The 19,824-nt window shown below is 46.0% G+C and overlaps 1 protein-coding gene across 5 annotated transcripts in view; it reads left to right on the top strand.

Moving 5' to 3' along the window:
- The window catches only part of KLHDC8B (kelch domain containing 8B), a 298,070-nt gene that overhangs the window by 232,895 nt on the left and 45,351 nt on the right, over positions 1-19,824 (top strand). The window lies entirely within an intron of this gene.

The raw sequence follows: 19,824 nt of genomic DNA, 5'->3' as shown, positions 1-19,824 counted from the left end.
GTGGTGATAAATATTTGACTGTTAAATTATTACTGAAGTTGGAAATGAGAAAGAATAAAGAAGTGTATATGGTAGATGGAATCAGCAATCTATGCACTAAGACGATGGTCGGAGGAGCTAAGAGTAAAAGGTCTTCAAATGAACGCAAACTATCCTTTCACTTGAACATGCATGTCTGCATTAGGGATCGACCGATATTGGTTTTTCGTTGCCGATATTTTGGCCATTGCATATTGGTATAGGCCGATATGGGCCGATATTTTGAACATTCAAAGTTTTGCAAAATAAACACAGTTTTCGACACAAATCTGTTACTGAACATGTTAATGTTGGCTGGTACCCTGTGGTGGGTGGCTGGCTCGCTGGCACCCTGTGGTGGGTGGTTGGCTGGCTGGCACCCTGTTGTGGGTTGCTGGCTGGCTAGCACCCTGTGGTGGATGGCTGGCTGGCACCCTGTGGTGGATGGCTGGCTGGCACGCTGTGTGGTAGGTGTCTGGCTTGTACAGGCCCAGGGCCTGTGGTTGGCTAGCTGGTACAGGCAGGGCCTGTGGCTGGCTGGCTGGTACAGGCCTGCGGGTGTGTGGGTGGCTGGCTGGCACCGGGCAGCTGTGGGTGGGTGTATGTATGTGGCGGCTGTGTTAAACACACTGTGTGCACTTTACACTCACTGTCCTGAGACTCCCCGACTCCAGACAAAGCTGAGGGAGGTGGCCTAAGAAGGCAGAAGCTGTCCCAGTGCGCGGAGGCACGTGGCGTAATAAGCAATTACGTCACGACAATATTCGCAATAATGGTAACCTCCGGGGCCGCTTCCGATATATCAAGGAAAGTGCATATCGGCCCTCGATATATCGGACTTGCCGATAATCGGTCGATCCCTAGTCTGCATGTAGTAAAGATATCTCTGATGCCGGTCAAAGGTGTACAAACTTATGTAAATATACAATTTATAGCAACTATCCAGTGCCTGATTACCAAATAGGTAGAGTAGTCACCGGCCTATGGGCCCCGGGTTGTATGCCGCTGGGTGGTTTTTTTTTGCAATATTTTTTGTCACGCAGTATTTGCGCAGCGGTTTTTCAAACACAGTTTTTTTGGGAAAAATAAATTTTACTGGATTTAAAAAGAACTAAACAGTTATGTTAGCCCAGTTTTTTTCTATAATGATAAAGATAATGTTACGCCGAGTAAACACATACCTAACATGTCATGCTTCAATGCGTTCGCTTCTGCGCGCGAGCTCGGAGGGATGGGGCACTTCAAATTTTTGGGGTTTTTTTTTTTCCTGTTTATTTTATTTTTACACTGTCCCTTTAAAAAATAGTTGTTTGATCACTTTTATTCCTATTACAGTACAAGGAATGTAAACATCCCTTTTAAAAGAAATAAGCAGGACAGGTCCTGTTTAATGTGAGATCTGGGGTCAAAAAGACCTCACATCTCACATCTACACTAAAAAGCAAAATAGAAAAAATAAAATAAATACATTTTTTTAAATGAAAATAAAATGAGCCCTTTAAGGCCGTTGGAAGAAAGCAAAGTATGACGTCTCTCCGGTCCTCCAAGGCCATAGAGTCACATGGGGGCCAGCTTGCCCTCACTTGACTTCCTGCCTGACGCCACCATTACACACTCTTCCACCGGACACCAGGGATCCTCTCTACAGGGACCCCCCATTTCCAATATCTGCATACAATTTACCCCTACTGGGAGTCTACAGACAGAGATACACGTCTCGTTTAGGACTCTCTTATGTGTCTGAGATTTGTTCCTTTTGGACCGCTGAGAAAGGCGATTGACCGAAACGCGTCTGGTCTCTTTTGGAAATCTCAGCCACCTTGAGACGTAACTCATGGCCACTTGTTTTTTAAAGCGGAGTTCCAGCCTAAACACACTCACCTGTCCAACGGTCCAGCGATGCGGCCGCCCGAAGCCTCACTCTTCTCCCTCTCTGCTCTGCGGCGCCGGCAACACTCACCTGTCCAACGGTCCAGCGATGCGGCGGCCCGAAGCCTCACTCTTCTCCCTCTCTGCTCTGCGGCGCCGGCATCACTGGTGTGGGCACCCGGCTGTGACAGTTGTCGGGTTCACAGCCTGGTACGCACTGCTCATGCGCGAGTTGCGCTACGCGTCGTGATTGGCCGGCAATCTTCTGGGACCTCTGACATGTCCCAGAAGATTGTAGGGAGGGAGGGGGAGAGGAGAACTTCCACTCAGGGCGCCGCAGCGCTCCGAGCGGAAGTGGGAGCGGGTACCTGTCCAAACTAGGTACCCCCCCCCCCCAAAAAATGTGGCATGCCAGGGGGTTAGAACTACCTAAAGTGGAAGTTCCACTTTTGGGTGGAACTCCGCTTTAAGTGTTTGTTTATTGTATCATGTTTTCTTCCAACGTATTTTTGTATAATATTTGCTAATAAAATTATTTAAATATATCTACTACTCAAGTCCTGGTCATTGCCATTTAAAGTCCCACGCTCTAGGGGAATTTTTCTTTTGGTCTGCTATACCCAGGGCTTTTTTTCTCAGAGAAAAGGTGCAGGAACTCCCCTTTCTAAGTTACTTTGTGTCTCCGCCCCCTACCCACCTTCGAGCACTAAGCCTTGGTTCCACCCCTACCCACCTCTGAGCACCGACACTTGGATCCACCCCCTACCCAGCTTCCAGTACAGCCCCTTTTAGAGAATATAGAGCCAAGTATAATTTTGTAGTGGAATGTATGGAATTTTGTTATTAAAAACAAGAAAAGCAATAAAATTGATCCCCCACAGCCAGCAGCAATAGACCCCCAGTAGCAGCAAAAGATCTCCCAGCAGCCAGCATCAATAGACTCTCTAGCAGCCAGCAACAGTAGACCCCCTCCCCAAACAGTAGATCCCTTCCAGCAACAATTAACCCACAGTATCAAAAGATCCTCCACCAGCAACAATAGATTGCCATCCAAAAATAGATCCCCTCCAGCATCAATAGATACAGCATCAGTAGACCCTCCAGCACCCCTTGTCATGGCATACATTCAGTGCTAGAGGTGCCGGAACTGCGTTCCCCCGCGTTCCTGCTGAAAAAAAGCCCTGGCTATACCTAATGTTTTAAGCATTTATAAATTCCATTCGCGCATGAAATAATTTTATTATATTATTTATTTTTCTATATGAAAAGACAGATGTATGATGGGGAGGGGGGAGATAAGGTTGTGCATTTTTGTCTATAAGGTCCAGGGCTGGCAGAAGACCCTTCTTATCATATTTAGAAAGTTGGGGCATGCCTGCCTTGGGGAAGGGGGGGGTCTTTGCTCCATCTGCGGGAGGCCAGGACCACATGCGGGCAGGGCTGGGTGAAAGTTGGGGTTTTGAGGGATTTATGCGTCCTTCGCAGCTGGCACAAAGCGATTTCTTCAATTGCCATGACAACTGACAGCGAGATATCGTGGTCCGACAGCCAGGCAGATGAATGAATTGGACTCACTGTAGACGGGATCACAGCTGCCCTGTGCACAGCATTTCCCCGGGGGGGATGTGAGAGATAAGCACACGCTGTTCCGCGTCTTCCTTTCTTCTCCCTTTGCAAGCCGCTCTGTTTGCCTTGAGTACTCTCCCCCTTTAACTCTATCTACAGTAAATGGAACATGGAGATGTAGCCTCTGACAATCCTCTGAAGTCCCAGCATGTCCTGGGGTGGGCCGAAGGCTAACCATTAAGAATACTGATCATTGGAAATGGTCAGGTCCTTGACACGCACAAACGCTGCATAGCTTATGGTGACAGTTTGGTTGCTTTGAACCATGGCGGCGCACTTATCTCTGCAGAAGCGATAAATCTCAGCGGGGGATTTGATGAAAAACTCCAACCCAGGCATGGATTACTTTTTTTGATGATGGAAGAATATCTACTGCAGTCATTTTATATTCTTCGTGCTAACTTCCATAAGTGTTGGGTATCATTCAGTATTTGCGCTCCCTATATGGGTGTATTTCGCTAATCCTGTTTATTAACCCCTTCACAGAAGGGAGTAATGGCATGCTACTTTATGTACATAAATGGCTGGGTGGGAGCCTCACCGTTCTGAGTGGACAGTGAACAGGTGGCTGCCCGGGGCCACGCAGCGGCGCAATGCTGTGATGGCTGTGACCATAGGACACAGCCAAGCACAGATCGGGATATGGGCGCTGTGATTGGACCTCCCGATCACGTGATGGCTGTGTCCAACCACAGCCTTCACAGTGTAAACAGAGACACATGTGACAGTTCTCTCTACGAGTGAGAGCTCAGTGGGGTGGGTGGGGGAGGGGGGTGGAGGAGTGGGGGAAACTGCAGCGTCTGTGACAGCTCTGTGTGTAATGGAGGATTTAACACACAGAGCTGTCACAGATCTCATAGCCTGCAGCCATCCCCACACATAATACACTAAGCACCACTGTCCCTGTCCCATGAACATCTGTCACAGTGTCCCCATGAACAACTGTACCAGTGCACAAAACATCTGTCACAGTGTCCCCATGAACATCTGTGCCAGTACACAAACATATTCCCTTTTCCTCAGAGCTGGTTTTAAAAAAAACTCCTCTTTTTGCAAAGGTAATGTGCTAGGCGGGTGCGCCCTCTTTATTTTTTCTTTCCAGAGTGCCATTCGGGTTCCCCCTGACCTGCTGAGAGTGGCAGCACAGCCCACATGTGGCCTGTGGTATTGGACCTCCAGCCTCCATTTGTATCATTACCACTTCTCAAGCGCAGGAGCATTTATTTTCTTCTTTCTACAGTGTCTCCATGAACATCTGTACCGGTGCACAAAACATCTGTCACAGTGTCCCCCATGAACATCTGTACCGGTGCACAAAACATCTGTCACAGTGTCCCCCATGAACATCTGTACCGGTGCACAAAACATCTGTCACAGTGTCCCCCATGAACATCTGTACCGGTGCACAAAACATCTGTCACAGTGTCCCCATGAACATCTGTACCGGTGCAAAAAACATCTGTCACAGTGTCCCCATGAACATCTGTACCAGTGCACAAAACATCTGTCACAGTGTTCCCATGAACAACTGTACAAGTGCACAAAACATCTGTCAAAGTGTCCCCATGAACATCTGTACCAGTGCACAAAACATCTGTCACAGTGTTTCCATGAACAACTGTACAAGTGCACAAAACATCTGTCACAGTGTCCCCATGAACATCTGTACCAGTGCACAAAACATTTGTCACAGTGTCCCCATGAAGATCTGTACCAGTGCACAAAATATCTGTCACAGTGTCCCCATGAACATCTGTACCGGTGCACAAAACATCTGTCACAGTGTACCATGAACAGCTGTACCAGTGCATAAAACATCTGTCAGTGTCCCCATGAACATCTCTACCAGTGCACAAAACATCTGTCACAGTGTCCCCATGAACATCTGTACCGGTGCACAAAACATCTGTCACAGTGTCCCCCATGAACATCTGTACCGGTGCACAAAACATCTGTCACAGTGTCCCCATGAACATCTGTGCCGGTGCAAAAAACATCTGTCACAGTGTCCCCATGAACATCTGTACCTGAGCACAAAACATCTGTCACAGTGTTCCCATGAACAACTGTACAAGTGCACAAAACATCTGTCACAGTGTCCCCATGAACATCTGTACCAGTGCACAAAACATTTGTCACAGTGTCCCCATGAACATCTGTACCAGTGCACAAAATATCTGTCACAGTGTCCCCATGAACATCTGTACCGGTGCACAAAACATCTGTCACAGTGTACCATGAACAGCTGTACCAGTGCATAAAACATCTGTCAGTGTCCCCATGAACATCTCTACCAGTGCACAAAACATCTGTCACAGTGTCCCCATGAACATCTGTACCAGTGCACAAAACATCTGTCACAGTGTCCCCATGAACATCTGTACCAGTGCACAAAACATTTGTCACAGTGTCCCCATGAACATCTGTACCGGTGCGCAAAACATATGCCACAGTGTCCCCATGAACATCTGTACCAATGCACAAAACATCTGTCACAGTGTCCCCATGAACATCTGTACCAATGCACAAAACATCTGTCACAGTGTCCCCATGAACATCTGTACCAGTGCACAAAACATCTGTCACAGTGTCCCCATGAATATTTGTATCAGTGCACAAAACATCTGTCACAGTATCCCAATAAACATGAGTACCAGTGCACAAAACATCTGTCACAGTGTCCCCATGAATATTTGTATCAGTGCACAAAACATCTGTCACAGTGTCCCCATGAACATCTGTACCAGTGCACAAAACATCTGTCACAGTATCCCAATGAACATGTGTACCAGTGCACAAAACATCTGTCAAGTGTCCCCATGAATATTTGTATCAGTGCACAAAACATCTGTCACAGTGTCCCCATGAACATATGTACCAGTGCACAAAACATCTGTCACAGTGTCCCCATGAACATCTGTACCAGTTCACAAAACGTCTGCAATAGTGATCCATTGTGACATTCGCTGATGGACGATCAACATCTGTCATAGTGTACAAGTGCACAAAAACAGTGTACCAGTGTCCCACCAATAAATAAAACATTTAAAGCACCCCGTCCCCCTGAAAGGCGAACGCACACAATAATCCTGGACACATACGTAAACAGCGATTGCACCACACATGTGAGGTATTGCCTCAGATGTCAGAGCGAGAGCAATAATTCTATCACCAAACCTCTTGTGCAACTCTAAACCGGTAACCATTTAAAGGCTTATAAAGTGTCACCTAAGGAGATTTTTAAATATTGAAATTTGGCACCATTTCTCAAGCGTGTGCACTTTTAAAGCGTGATATGTTCGGTATTTATTTATGTGGAAACCGGGTGAGCTGAGCTGCTGAGAGAAGAACTTGGATGACATCAGTTCTTCTGCTGTGAACTTTGAGGATGAATTACTTGTTATTGCCTGTAGCTACTGCAGCACCCTCCTAGGTAGGTGTTAGTGAGAGAGTATAGTTTTTGGCTCTGTCTGCCTATCAGAGGAGCAGTAGGTAAATCTATATTGCTTTCTGCCTACCAGAGAGCAGGATCTGTGAGTTAGATCTGTTTAGTGTGCCCAGTGTGTCATTCATTGGGTCTAGAGAGTGTTTCACACTGGTCCAATAGGGAGGCATATTGGACAGTGGAGAAAATCTGACCAATGGGTACACAGGCTTTGATGCAGCCCCAGTGATTGGCACACAATGATTGTCTCTGTGCATTGTGGGGTGTGGTAAAAAATGCACATGTGCTGCGGGGTCTTTGGCTGGTGAGCAGAGTCCCGGAGGGAGGGGGCAGCTGCTTCCTCCTCTGTAGCAGTGGCACGCAGTCACAGGCAGTCAGTCTGGGGACCAGAAGGAATAAGCTAAACCCAGAGGTCCAGGAGAGCTGACTGGAGGGGTAGAGACACTGGAGACCCTCGAAAAACCGTATCATGAGTAAAAGGGATCGTGTCTAGGGGACTGACCTGAGGGGGGCCACCCCTGTGTGGAATAGTCAGAGGACGGTTGTCAGCAGTGTCGAGAGAAAGGGGGTACTAGGTGTGTATGCCGAAGATAATTCATTCTAACAAGTCATCTACACAGAGACTTAATCTTAAATTAATCTAAGGTGAATCAGCAGCCTTGCTGCATCTTCAGACAGGAGTCCTCATCTATTGTGAATAATTCAAGTTGGATTATCCCACTCTTCCCTTCTCCCATCCCTAATTTACATCCCCTAGACTGTTCATTGACTGAACCAGAGTGTGAAGAGTTGAATTGTGCATGCTGTAGTTGCTACCGGTAACTCAGGGGGACCCGAGAGTGTATTATCCAGCAGTCCTCAAGGGGGCAGTACTACACTACACAGGTCAATGAGGACTTGTTTAAAATGCCCGGTTACTGCTTGCTAAGAATATGCAATTACTGGAATATTACTGGCCAAGTTACAGGTTTAATTTAGGGTAGAACAGTCGTTGGTAAATGCCAAATACACCGATGAAATACATATTTTGGGAGCTGTTTTACCAGCCAAAAAAAAGAAAAAATGTATTTCTGTTTATCCAGTCTTGAGATTTACACAGCTCTATATGTTAGAATCCACCCCCCTCCCCCCAGAAAAAATAATTGAACACTAATCTGCATGCTTACCCCCTAAGCATAAACTCCCCCTCCTCCCAGGAAAAATCCAAACCCTGCCTAACCTCCCCCCCTCCCAGCACAAATCTCCGCTCTCCCATCCATCCTAGCTCAAATCCTCTCTCTTCCAACTCCCCCAACACACACCCTCCCCCCCCCCCCAACAAAGAAAAATCACTCCCCCTAGCTCAGGAGTACACACCCCCCCCCCCTCCCCTCCCACTCCAAATCTCCCCTCCCAGCACAAATCTTCCCCCCTAACACAAATACCCCTCAATCATCCCTACTGGCACAAACCCCTCCTCCAAAAAAATTCCCCTCCTAGCACAAATCCCATCCCTCCTCTACCATATCACCTATTCTAGCACAAACAGCTGAAAGCCCCCTTCCTAACACAAATCATCTTCCCCCATCAACCTCCAAGCACAAATACCCCCTCCCCCCCAATTCACCTTTCCTAGCACACCCTTCAAATATCCCCTCCTAGAACAATTCTTACACCCTTCTCCCACCCAATACAAATCCCCTCCCCCCAAATATCCTTGTGGTGCCTGGTGCCCCCCCCCCCCCCCCCCCCATCTCACATGATACCACAGTGCCCAGGGCAGCCGTCTCTCCTGCCCACCCCTTGTCCTCACCCTGTTAATGAATACAGAGCTGCATTAACTGGTGTCTTTTATATCTGCTCGGAGTTCAGCTCTAAATTACTGATGATCCATATTATATTTCAGGTGATGCCAAGTCCTTGTAAAAAAAAAAAAGAATTGGCAGGCAACCAGTTAGCTGGATTTCTCATTTGCATAGGACAATTATGCAGAAAACACCCTGGTGATTGGACTGCATTCATAAATTTAGCCCTTGAAAGGAAGAATTTTGGAGGATAATTTGCAAAAACAGCTCATCAAAGCTTCACTTATTGTTTAAATAAGGCATGGGAGTACGGGAGCCCTGGGAGCGTCTGTAATTCGCTGCTCTGAATTCCTCTCAAAGCCGTATTCCATTATACTCTCTGCTCCCGCACATGGAGATAAGGTGCAGCGATGAGGGAGCTGCTGTCACCTTGGAATAGATATCTATCCAGGGACGTCTGACAAAACCAGCCTCTTCCTATTCTGGGCAGGTGCAGGGCATCTCATTACCATGTTGTATTATAGGGTAGGGCACAGATGTGGCCTGTTGTAGTTCCCCTGGTTGGCCACTAGATGCCTCCCTAGGTGGAATATGAGCTGTGACTTTAACCGCTTCAATATGGGCACTTTTACCCCCTTTCCTGCCCAGGCAGGGCCGGATTAAGAGCATCATGGGCTTGGTGCTGAGGATTTTGAAGGGCCTTAAGGGCCGTACCTTGGCATGCACCCAGAGGAGGAAGGGTGCAGCCATGGATGCCTAATTCCACATGGGATGCTGTCTCTGAAGCCCATAAACACATCCATGCATCGGCAACTGTCCCTCCTTTCCGGCCTTCGCGCTGTGTGGGGAGGTTCTGAGGGAGCTGCCTGGGGAAGTGAGCATAGAAGCCAGACTTCTGTGTTTACAAGTGACAGAAGAGCGGTAACAGTGAATATGGCCAACCCGGGGCCTATATAAAGGTAGGGGCCTGGAGCTGCAGCTCCAATAGCCCCTACGTTAATCTGGCCCTGTGCCCAGGCCAATTGGCATCACAGATTGTCACTGACTGCCATAACTGCTGGGCACTGTTGGGGCTGCACTGATAATCAGTGCCCTGATTACCTGTACATATCTCCCCTGCTAGGAGATGCCACTGATCAGCTCTCCTCTCCTCATACTCTGTCAGTGTGAGGGGAGGAGAGCCAATTACTGGCACTTCCGTGTTTACATGTGATCGGACACAGCCAATCACATGGGTAAAGAGCCTCGTCACTGGCTCTTTGCCGAGATTGGGGTCGCGCCATGTCCCAGAAAGTGATGAGACTGGGGCGACGTCATATGACGTCATCCCAAAACGAGGCCCTGCGGCGGGAGGGAGGTGGTTAAGGGCTTATTAAAAAAATCTGGCATTGGACACGCTTTTATAAAGCACTCTAAATGCCAATCAAATTTACTGTCACTAAATAAAATGGTTACATTACACTCTTGTTCACACGTTGTATTTGCTTTGCTTCGTTTCAAAAATTATACCCCATGTGGCTTTCTTGGTCCTTCAAAGCGTCTTCAAAGCCTCCATAGAAGTCTATGACAATGCTCGCTTACAGCACCTGCAGCTTTGGAGGGGCTTTTTTCCAGCGTTAGCTTCACTTTGTTTTGGAGGTATTGCAGGTATGAGATATCCCAGGATGCACAGGGAAACAAACACGCAAACCAGAAAGCCTTCAACAGCAGTCATTTCCAGTTCATGTGTATACAGTATATTCTAGGAGTGTCTGGTGTGGATGTCACATCTGGTGTGCAGTGTGGAGCAGCAGGAAGGTGAGTGGGGTCCAGGCAGGTGAGTGGGGTCCGGAGTGGAGCATCTAGCAGATGGCACACATAATGTGCAACATGGGAACGCTATATCAGAAGGTGAGTAGGGTCCAGAAAGGTGAGTGGGGTCAGGAATGGAGCATCTAGCAGACGGCACACATAGTGTGCAACCAGATTTCCCCTTCCCCCACTCTCCCTTGTGTGTCTTTGTCCATTCAATAAAGCTTCGGGCCTGTGATTTCATTCCCCCTCCCCCTACCCCCACTCTCCCAACCCCCATCACACCTGTTGCTTTTTTGAAATGTTTTAGTATTAATACAGTTTGAGTAACGCAACGTATAGACACTGTTATTTAGTTTCATGCTTCAGGGGTATTGCGGCGTCATGCATGATGTGATGGCACGGGGTACCCTTACTCCGCACACCACATCAGGCATCATACCGCAGAATGAATGTATGTGATTGAATGTATTTATTAGTATGACCGGAAATGTATTGTAATGTAGTGTATTTATGCGCTGCGTCGCAGTACAGGGGAGAATGTACCCCGACAAAAGTATTGTTTTTTGTATATCTTTTATGCAAATAAAGATTACATTTTCAACCAAAAAAACATAGTGTGCAACCAGGGCAGCCATCAGAAATTCTGGGGCCCCTTACACAGCTTTAAGTCTGGGCCCCTCAGGGCCTGACAACCAACATTCCCCAGAACCGGTCCTCTGGACATCCCACCAAATCTGCCCGCAATCCTACCGAGTCCTTCAGTGCACCCACTTTTATTTTAACACTCTTACAACTTAATATATGAAAATGAATCCAATCCTGCAAAAAGACATCCCCATATATCCAGCAAAGAGACATCCCAATCCAGCAAAGAGACATCCCAATCCAGCAAAAAGACATCCCAATAAAGCAAAGAGACGGCCTCATATATTCAGCAAAGAGATATCCCAATCCAGCAAAGAGACATCCCTTCGACTGCATCAGCTTACTCTGTGGTCACCCTGCTTTAGCAATTGCTAGTTACTACAGCAGCAACAACTTGATCTCGTTTGTTGGGCCTGGGCAGCTTGGCCCCATGGAACGCCTGGGCCCCCTACATGTGTATGGTCTGTCCCCCCCTGATGGCTGCCCTGTGTGCAACATGGGAACACTATAGCTTGAAGGTGAGTGGGGTCCAGACAGTGCAGCGTGGGAGCAATATAGTGGGAAGTGAGTGGGGACCAGAGAGGGAGGAGGATTAGCAAACCAGAGGAATAGCAGAACTGGGGGTTACTACTGAGTGGGGGTTCAGCAGAGCTGGGGATTACTGCTGAGTGGGGGAATTAGCAGAGCTGAGGGTTACTACTGAGAGGGGGATCAGCAGAGCTGGGGGTTACTGCTGAGTGAGGCTGGGGGTACTACTAAGCAGGGGATCTGCTGAAGGAGGGTACTAATAGCTTGGGGATCTGCTGAACGAGGATACCAATGAGCTGGGGATCTCCTGAGTGGGGGTACTACTGAGCCAGGGTTCTACTAGGCCCCCTAAAACAAATTGAAAATGAACACACGGGGCATTTGCCAAGCTTCAATAAAGCTTCAAAAAAGCATCAAACAAGCATCAAAAACACATCAATAAAGCACGTTGAGGTGGTAGACGCTTTTATGTGTGAAAAGTCAAAGTAAGTGTAAGTAAGCCTTAAAGGTCACTGGGGTTAAGTTGGAAATCTGCCCTGGTAGAGGGGCACTATGGGAAGGATGATAGATATATATATTTTTTTTTTTAAGCCCGTAGCGTGTGAAACACACTCAAAAGACTTCACCCGGTGCATAAAAAGGTGCACACACACAAACGTGAGGAACACAAAAAGTGCACAGGGTGTGCAAACAAATGGTCTTCCCTCCGAAGAGGTAGGACCCGAACCTCGATCCCCCGGGGCGCAAGACTCCTGACAGGGATTTAAGGTACTCATGGTCTGTCTGGCCGAAACCAGACTGACCCCGTTCTTCAGGGGGACTGCCGAAACAGCCCCCACCGAGTACTAAGTGGGGCTCCCCCGAAGGGAGACCCCATGAGAGAGGGCAGACCAAGCCAAAAGGCCATATCCACCCCCTCCCAAGACTCAAGGTAGGGCCCGAGGACCCACACCCTACAAGTCGTGCAGGTGAAAAAAGGTGATAGAAAAGTGAGAAACTACAAAGAAAAGGCACACACAAACAAAAAGGTGGGGGAGGGGAAGTGGAGAGGTGAATTAGTGCCTAAGTGAAAAACAAAGGCAGGCCTTCCGGCCGGAATAAAAATTCCTCTGGTCGAAGCCAAAAGGCCTTGCCCAAGAGGCAGGTGCTTAAAAAAGTGTGCGTAGGTGCAGTGACCATGGTGCCGAAAAACTCAAGGCGAGCTGCCCCTCACCAGTGAGAATTAAGGCACCCCTGGGCTGCCACCCCAGGGGCACTTACACTACGGGCTTTCTCTACCCCGGCCCAATGGCCAGACCGAGTGTAGCCCTTGCCTACCAGGAGGTTTGGAACGTGGACAGCTTAGAGAGAGCCTGCCTTCAACTGGGGACAAGCCTTTTGCAAGGCCAGATTCAACCCAGGAGGAAAGGCCCTCCCACCGCCATCCAAATTCCTCACCAATTACATCCAGGAGCAATACTAACCGTCATTTCCCAGCTTTCTTGCTCCCTTCAAACTGGTAGGGGCGGACCCATTCAAATCAGGAAGGCATTGGAACCCTCCGGCTTTCTCTGGTTTGGCCTACTCCGGTCCTCCAGTTACGCCCAGAGCGCCCCGGTTAACTTCGGCCACCACCGATACTAACCTTCAGGTTCCATTCCAACACTGATAAGAACAGATACTACACTTGATCTTAGCCAAAAGGCCGAGAAGCGAGTCAGCCCCCTGGTACTGTTCCCGCCGCCTGGTGTCTGTTTCGCCACAACCCCAAGCGACGGCAGTCCCCCTTCAGTCACTGGTCTCCCTCAGCAGTTCACCCTTGCGGTGGAGGCCACGGGAAGCACAACAGCTGGGAACAGGGATTGTGGGAGAACAGGCTCCGCCCACCAGCCAGCAAATGTCTACTAACATCTTTGAAAACAATGGGCTGGCTGGTGGGTGGAGTCTGCACACCCATAATGCATTGTGGCAGGTCTGCTGATTTGCATATGGTGATTTTCTCACACAGTATGCTGTATTCTGATTATTTTGTTTATTGTAATCAACTTTTTATTTCACCTGAGGAATGATACCTGAGGAAGAAGGTCATTTATACAATCGGTTTGGGACGTATAGAGGGTAAAAATAAAAATTGTGTACCCTCTCCCTAAGCTTATTTCATATCAGAGGGTATAAATACTGTGTGTGATTTCCTATAGATTGTTCTGCGCAGAGGCAGGCAAGGCCGTAGGTAAGAACATATACATAAGCTTGGTCCACTGTGCAAAGTTGAGACCCAGTTTTTTTTTTTTTTAAAGAAGTATTATTGTTTTGTATTATTTTTTGTTTTATAGAATAATAAGAATTTATCATTATCACACGATCCGTGTTGTCTGCATCAATAAAAAGAAAAATACTTTTTTGCTTGTGGCGACCAATGAAAGCCCCAGACCTCAATTATTTGTATTGTCATTGTTTGTATTGTGTGTTTGCACACAATGCAAACACTTAGCAACCGGGTGAAATACCTTAGCAACCGGAAAAAATACCTTAGCAACCGTGAAAAAATACCTTAGCAACTGGGGAAAAATACCCTTGCAACTGGAAAAAACACCTTAGCAACCGGGAGGGATAACTTAGCAACTGGGAAAAATACCCTAGCAACCAGGAAAATACCTTAGCAACCAAAAAGTTAACCATAGCAACCGTGAAAAATACATTAGCACCTGGGAGGGATACCCTAGCAACTGGGAAAAATACCTTCGCAACCAGGAGGGATACCTTAGCAACCGGAAAAGATACCCTAGCAACTGGGAAAAATACCTTAGCAACCAAAAGGAATAACTTAGCAACCGGGAAAAATACCTTAGCACCTGGGAGGGATACCTTAGCAACCGGAAAAGATACCCTAGCAACTGGGAAAAATACCTTAGCAACCAAAAGGAATACCTTAGCAACCGGAAAAATACCTTAGCAACCAGGAAAAATACCTTAGCAAACTGAAAGGAGTACCTTAGCAACCAGGAAAAATACCTTAGCAACCGGGAGGGATACCCTAGCAACCGGAGGAGGATTAGCAAACTAGAGGATTAGCAGAACTGGGGGTTACTACTGAGTGGGGGTTCAGCAGAGCTGGGGATAACTGCTGAGTGGGGGAATTAGCAGAGCTGAGGGTTACTACTGAGAAGGGGATCAGCAGAGCTGAGGGTTACTACTGAGTGGGGGTTCAGCAGAGCTGGGGGTTACTACTGAGTTAACTGATTAGGTCAGTTTGGATTGTCCTGCAAGTGTTCCTTGAGTGGTAAGTCCAAGAACCATGGGGTCCCCATATTGATAGTACTCCACTGGATCAAGGTAATGAAATGAGGGTTAGAAATGGGTTAAAGCGTGGATATGTTCCCCTGCTACACAACAATACCTCCATCACAAAGGAAGTTGAAAATCGGAACATGACCATTTATTCGACCAAAAGATGAAAATTCATCAATAAAAACCCAACAACCCAACACTCCTCTGTATCCTAAACCCATTGTTGATTCAGATGAAGCCAAAAAAATTCAGAAGGTCCAGTTTGCTTTAATAGTATAAAATCCTTTGGTTTTTCTGGTACTTTTCCCACCACCTGGTGTCTGTCACGCCCGCCACCCTAAGCGTTGGCAGTCCCCCTTCAGTCACTGGTCTCCCTCAGCATCTCTCCCGCGGTGGAGGCCACCGGAAGCACAACAGCTGTGAACAGGGATTGTGGGAGCACAGACCCCGCCCACCAGCCAGCAAATGTCTACTACCATCTCTGAAAACAACGGGCTGGCTGGTGGGCGGAGTCTGCACACCCATAATGCATTGTGGCAGGTCTGCTGATTTGCATATGGTGATTTCCTCACACAATATGCTGTATTCTGATTATTTTGTTTATTGTAATCAACTTTTTATTTCACGGTTATGATACCTGAGGAAGAAGGTCATTTATACAATCGGTTTGGGACGTATAGAGGGTAAAAATAAAAATTGTGTACCCTCTCCCTAAGCTTATTTCATATCAGAGGGTATAAATACTGTGTGTGATTTCCAATAGATTGTTCTGCCCAGAGGCAGGCGAGGCCGTAGGCAAGAACATATATAGAGGCTTGGTCCACTGTGCAAAGTTGAGACCAAGTTTTTTTCTTTTTTAAAGATTATTTGTTCTGTTTTTGTTGTTTTATTTGTATTATTGTTTTGTATAATTTTTTTGTTTTATAGAATAATAATAATTTATTATTATCACACGATCCGTGTTGTCTGCATCAATAAAAAGAAAAATACTTTTTTGCTTGTGGCGACCAATGAAAGCCCCAGACCTCAATTATTTGTATTGTCATTGTTTGTATTGTGTGTTTGCACACAATACAAACACTTAGCAACCGGGTGAAATACCTTAGCAACCGTGAAAAAATACCTTAGCAACCGGGGAAAAATACCCTTGCAACTGGAAAAAGCACCTTAAACACCGGGAAGGATAACTTAGCAACTGGGAAAAATACCCTAGCTACCGGGAAAATACCTTAGCAACCGAAAGGAATACCTTAGCAACCGGGAAAAATACCTTAGCACCTGGGAGGGATACTCTAACAACTGGGAAAAATACCTTCGCAACCGGGAGGGATACCTTAGCAACCAGAAAAAACACCCTAGCAACTGGGAAAAATACCTTAGCAACCGGAAAAGATACCCTAGCAACTGGGAAAATACCTTAGCAACTGGGAAAAATACCTTAGCAAACAGAAAGGAGTACCTTAGCAACCAGCAAAAATTCCTTAGCAACCGTGAAAAAATACCTTAGCAACTGGGGAAGAATACCCTTGCAACTGGAAAAAACACCTTAGCAACTGGGAGGGATAACTTAGCAACTGGGAAAAATACCGTAGCTACCGGGAAAATACCTTAGAAACCGAAAGGAATACCTTAGCAACCAGAAAAAATACCTTAGCACCTGGGAGGGATACCCTAGCAACTGGGAAAAATACCTTCGCAACCGGGAGGGATACCTTAGCAACCGGAAAAGATACACTAGCAACTGGGAAAAATACCTTAGCAACCAAAAGGAATACCTTAGCAACCGGGAAAATACCTTAGCAACCGGGAAAAATACCTTAGCAAACAGAAGGGAGTACCTTAGCAACCAGGAAAAATACCTTAGCAACCGGAGGAGGATTAGCAAACCAAAGGATAAGCAGAACTGGGGGTTACTACTGAGTGGGGGTTCAGCAGAGCTGGGGATTACTGCTGAGTGAACTGATTAGGTCAGTTTGGATTGTCCTGCAAGTGTTCCTTGAGTGGTAAGTCCAAGAACCATGGGGTCCCCATATTGATAGTACTCCACTGGATCAAGGTAATGAAATGAGGGTTAGAAATGGGTTAAAGCGTGGATATGTTCCCCTGCTACACAACAATACCTCCATCACAAAGGAAGTTGAAAATCGGAACATGACCATTTATTCGACCAAAAGATGAAAATTGATAAATAAAAAACCCAACAACCCAACACTCCTCTGTGTCCTAAACCCATAGTTGATACAGATGAAGCCCAAAAAATTCAGTAGGTCCAGTTTGCTTTAACAGTAAAAAATCCTTTTTGATCCCTGAAGACAAATGACTGAGAAAATGCTGACGCTAGTTCTGCGCAATGCTTGTTGTGGTACTATGCAATGAAAAAGTTGCTGCCTCCACTGAAAACAAACCCCAGAGATTTGTAGTGGGTCTGGCGCTGCTTTGCAGGTTAGTATGTATCAATAAAAAATGATTACCCTAGTGTGCGTGTTTATATTATGTGCAATATGTAAAGTGCTCAGTGCTCTAATTGTATGTGTATATACTAATTACTTCCCAGAACAACCCTTAAACAGAATAAAAATATAACAAGTGACTAGTGCCTATTAAAAAGGCTTGAACCATAAAAATCGTATCCAATAAATTATATAAACACAAAATCATTAATCATACACAAAAAAATACATATCAGAAACAATTGTGTACATGAGCTTGAATGCTGCATTTAAAAAAGTCCTTCTATAACTAATAAGGTAACTGGTGTTCTTTAAAGTGCTTTACGATGATGTATGAAAAGTTTGATAATGAACAGAAAATATTCAAAACTGGCTTATTAAAAAAGTTCATCAAAAGTTTATCAAAAACTCATAAAGTGACAGGTGACAGCCAATTACTGTATAACTTCTTTATTGTAAACAGATCCAAAATACACTTACATCAAGCTGGCGTTTAAACAGAATGAAAAACAAAGGAAGTCCGGGTTGTGATGCGTTCCACACGCATCGCGGTGGAGGCCACCGGAAGCGCAACAGCTGTGAACAGGGATTGTGGGAGCACAGACCCCGCCCACCAGCCAGCAAATGTCTACTACCATCTCTGAAAACAACAGGCTGGCTGGTGGGCGGAGTCTGCACACCCATAATGCATTGTGGCAGGTCTGCTGATTTGCATATGGTGATTTCCTCACACAGTATGCTGTATTCTGATTATTTTGTTTATTGTAATCAACTTTTTATTTCACGGTCATGATACCTCTGGAAGAAGGTCATTTATACAATCGGTTTGGGACGTATAGAGGGTAAAAATAAAAATTGTGTATCCTCTCCCTAAGTTAAGCCTTTCATATCAGAGGGAATAAATACTGTTTGTGAATTCCTATAGATTGTTCTGCCCAGAGGCAGGTGAGGCCGTAGGTAAGAACATATATAGAGGCTTGGTCCACTGTGCAAAGTTGAGACTCAGATTTTTTTAAAGATTATTTGTTCTGTTTTTGTTGTTTTATTTGTATTATTTTTTTGTATAATTTTTTGTTTTATAGAATAATAAGAATTTATCATTATCACACGATCCGTGTTGTCTGCATCAATAAAAAGAAAAATACTTTTTTGCTTGTGGCGACCAATGAAAGCCCCAGACCTCAATTATTTGCATTGTCATTGTTTGTATTGTGTGTTTGCACACAATACAAACTTAGCAACCGGGTGAAATACCTTAGCAACCGGAAATAATACCTTAGCAACTGGGGAAAAATACCCTTGCAACTGGAAATAACACCTTAGCAACCGGGAGGGATAACTTAGCAACTGGGAAAAATACCCTAGCAACCGGGAAAATACCTTAGCAACCAAAAAGAATACCATAGCAACCGGGAAAAATACCTTAGCACCTGGGAGGGATACCCTAGCAACTGGGAAAAATACCTTCGCAACCAGGAGGGATACCTTAGCAACCGGAAAAGATACCCTAGCAACTGGGAAAAATACCTTAGCAACCAAAAGGAATACCTTAGCAACCGGGAAAAATACCATAGCAAACTGAAAGGAGTACCTTAGCAAACAGGAAAAATACCTTAGCAACCGGGAAAAATACCCTAGCAACCGGATAAAAATACCTTAGCAACCAGGAAACATATCTTAGCAACCAGGAGGATTACCTTAGCAACCGGGTGAAATACCTTAGCAACCGTGAAAAAAACTACTTAAGCAACCGGGGAAAAATACCCTTGAAACTGGGAAAAATACCTTTGCAACCGGGAAAAAATACCTTAGCAACCAGACAAAAATACCTTAGCAACCGGGGAAAAAATTACCTTAGCAACCGGGGGAAAAAATACCTTAGCAACTGGGAGGATTACCTTAGCAACCGGGAGAAAAACCTTAGCAACCATAAAAAAATACCTTAGCAACCGGGGAAAAATACCCTTGCAACCGGTAAAAACACCTTAGCAACCGGGAAAAACACCTTAGCAACTGGGCAAAATACCTTAGCAACCGGAGAAAAATACCTTAGCAACCAGGAAAAATACCTTAGCAACCGGGGAAAATACCTTAGCAACCGGGTGAAATACCCTAGCAGCCGTGAAAAAAATACCTTAGCAACCGGGGAAAAATACCCTTGCAACCGGGAAAAACACCTTAGCAACTGGAAAAAACACTTTAGCAACCAGGAAAAATTACCTTAGCAACCGGGGGAAAAAGCCTTAGCAACCAGGGGGAAAAATACCTTAGCAACCGGGTGAAATACCTTAGCAACCGGGAGAAGGGTTATGCTGGGTCCGATCTTGACCGGACTGTTCAGCAGATTGCTAATCTGGACAGACAAACCTTGTTACGACCTGAAAACCGTGTCCCTGCT

This window comes from Pelophylax lessonae (assembly GCF_965119305.1).
Source record: "Pelophylax lessonae genome assembly, chromosome: 8".
Lineage (NCBI taxonomy): Eukaryota > Metazoa > Chordata > Amphibia > Anura > Ranidae > Pelophylax > Pelophylax lessonae.
This window is presented reverse-complemented; position numbering and strand designations above follow the sequence as displayed.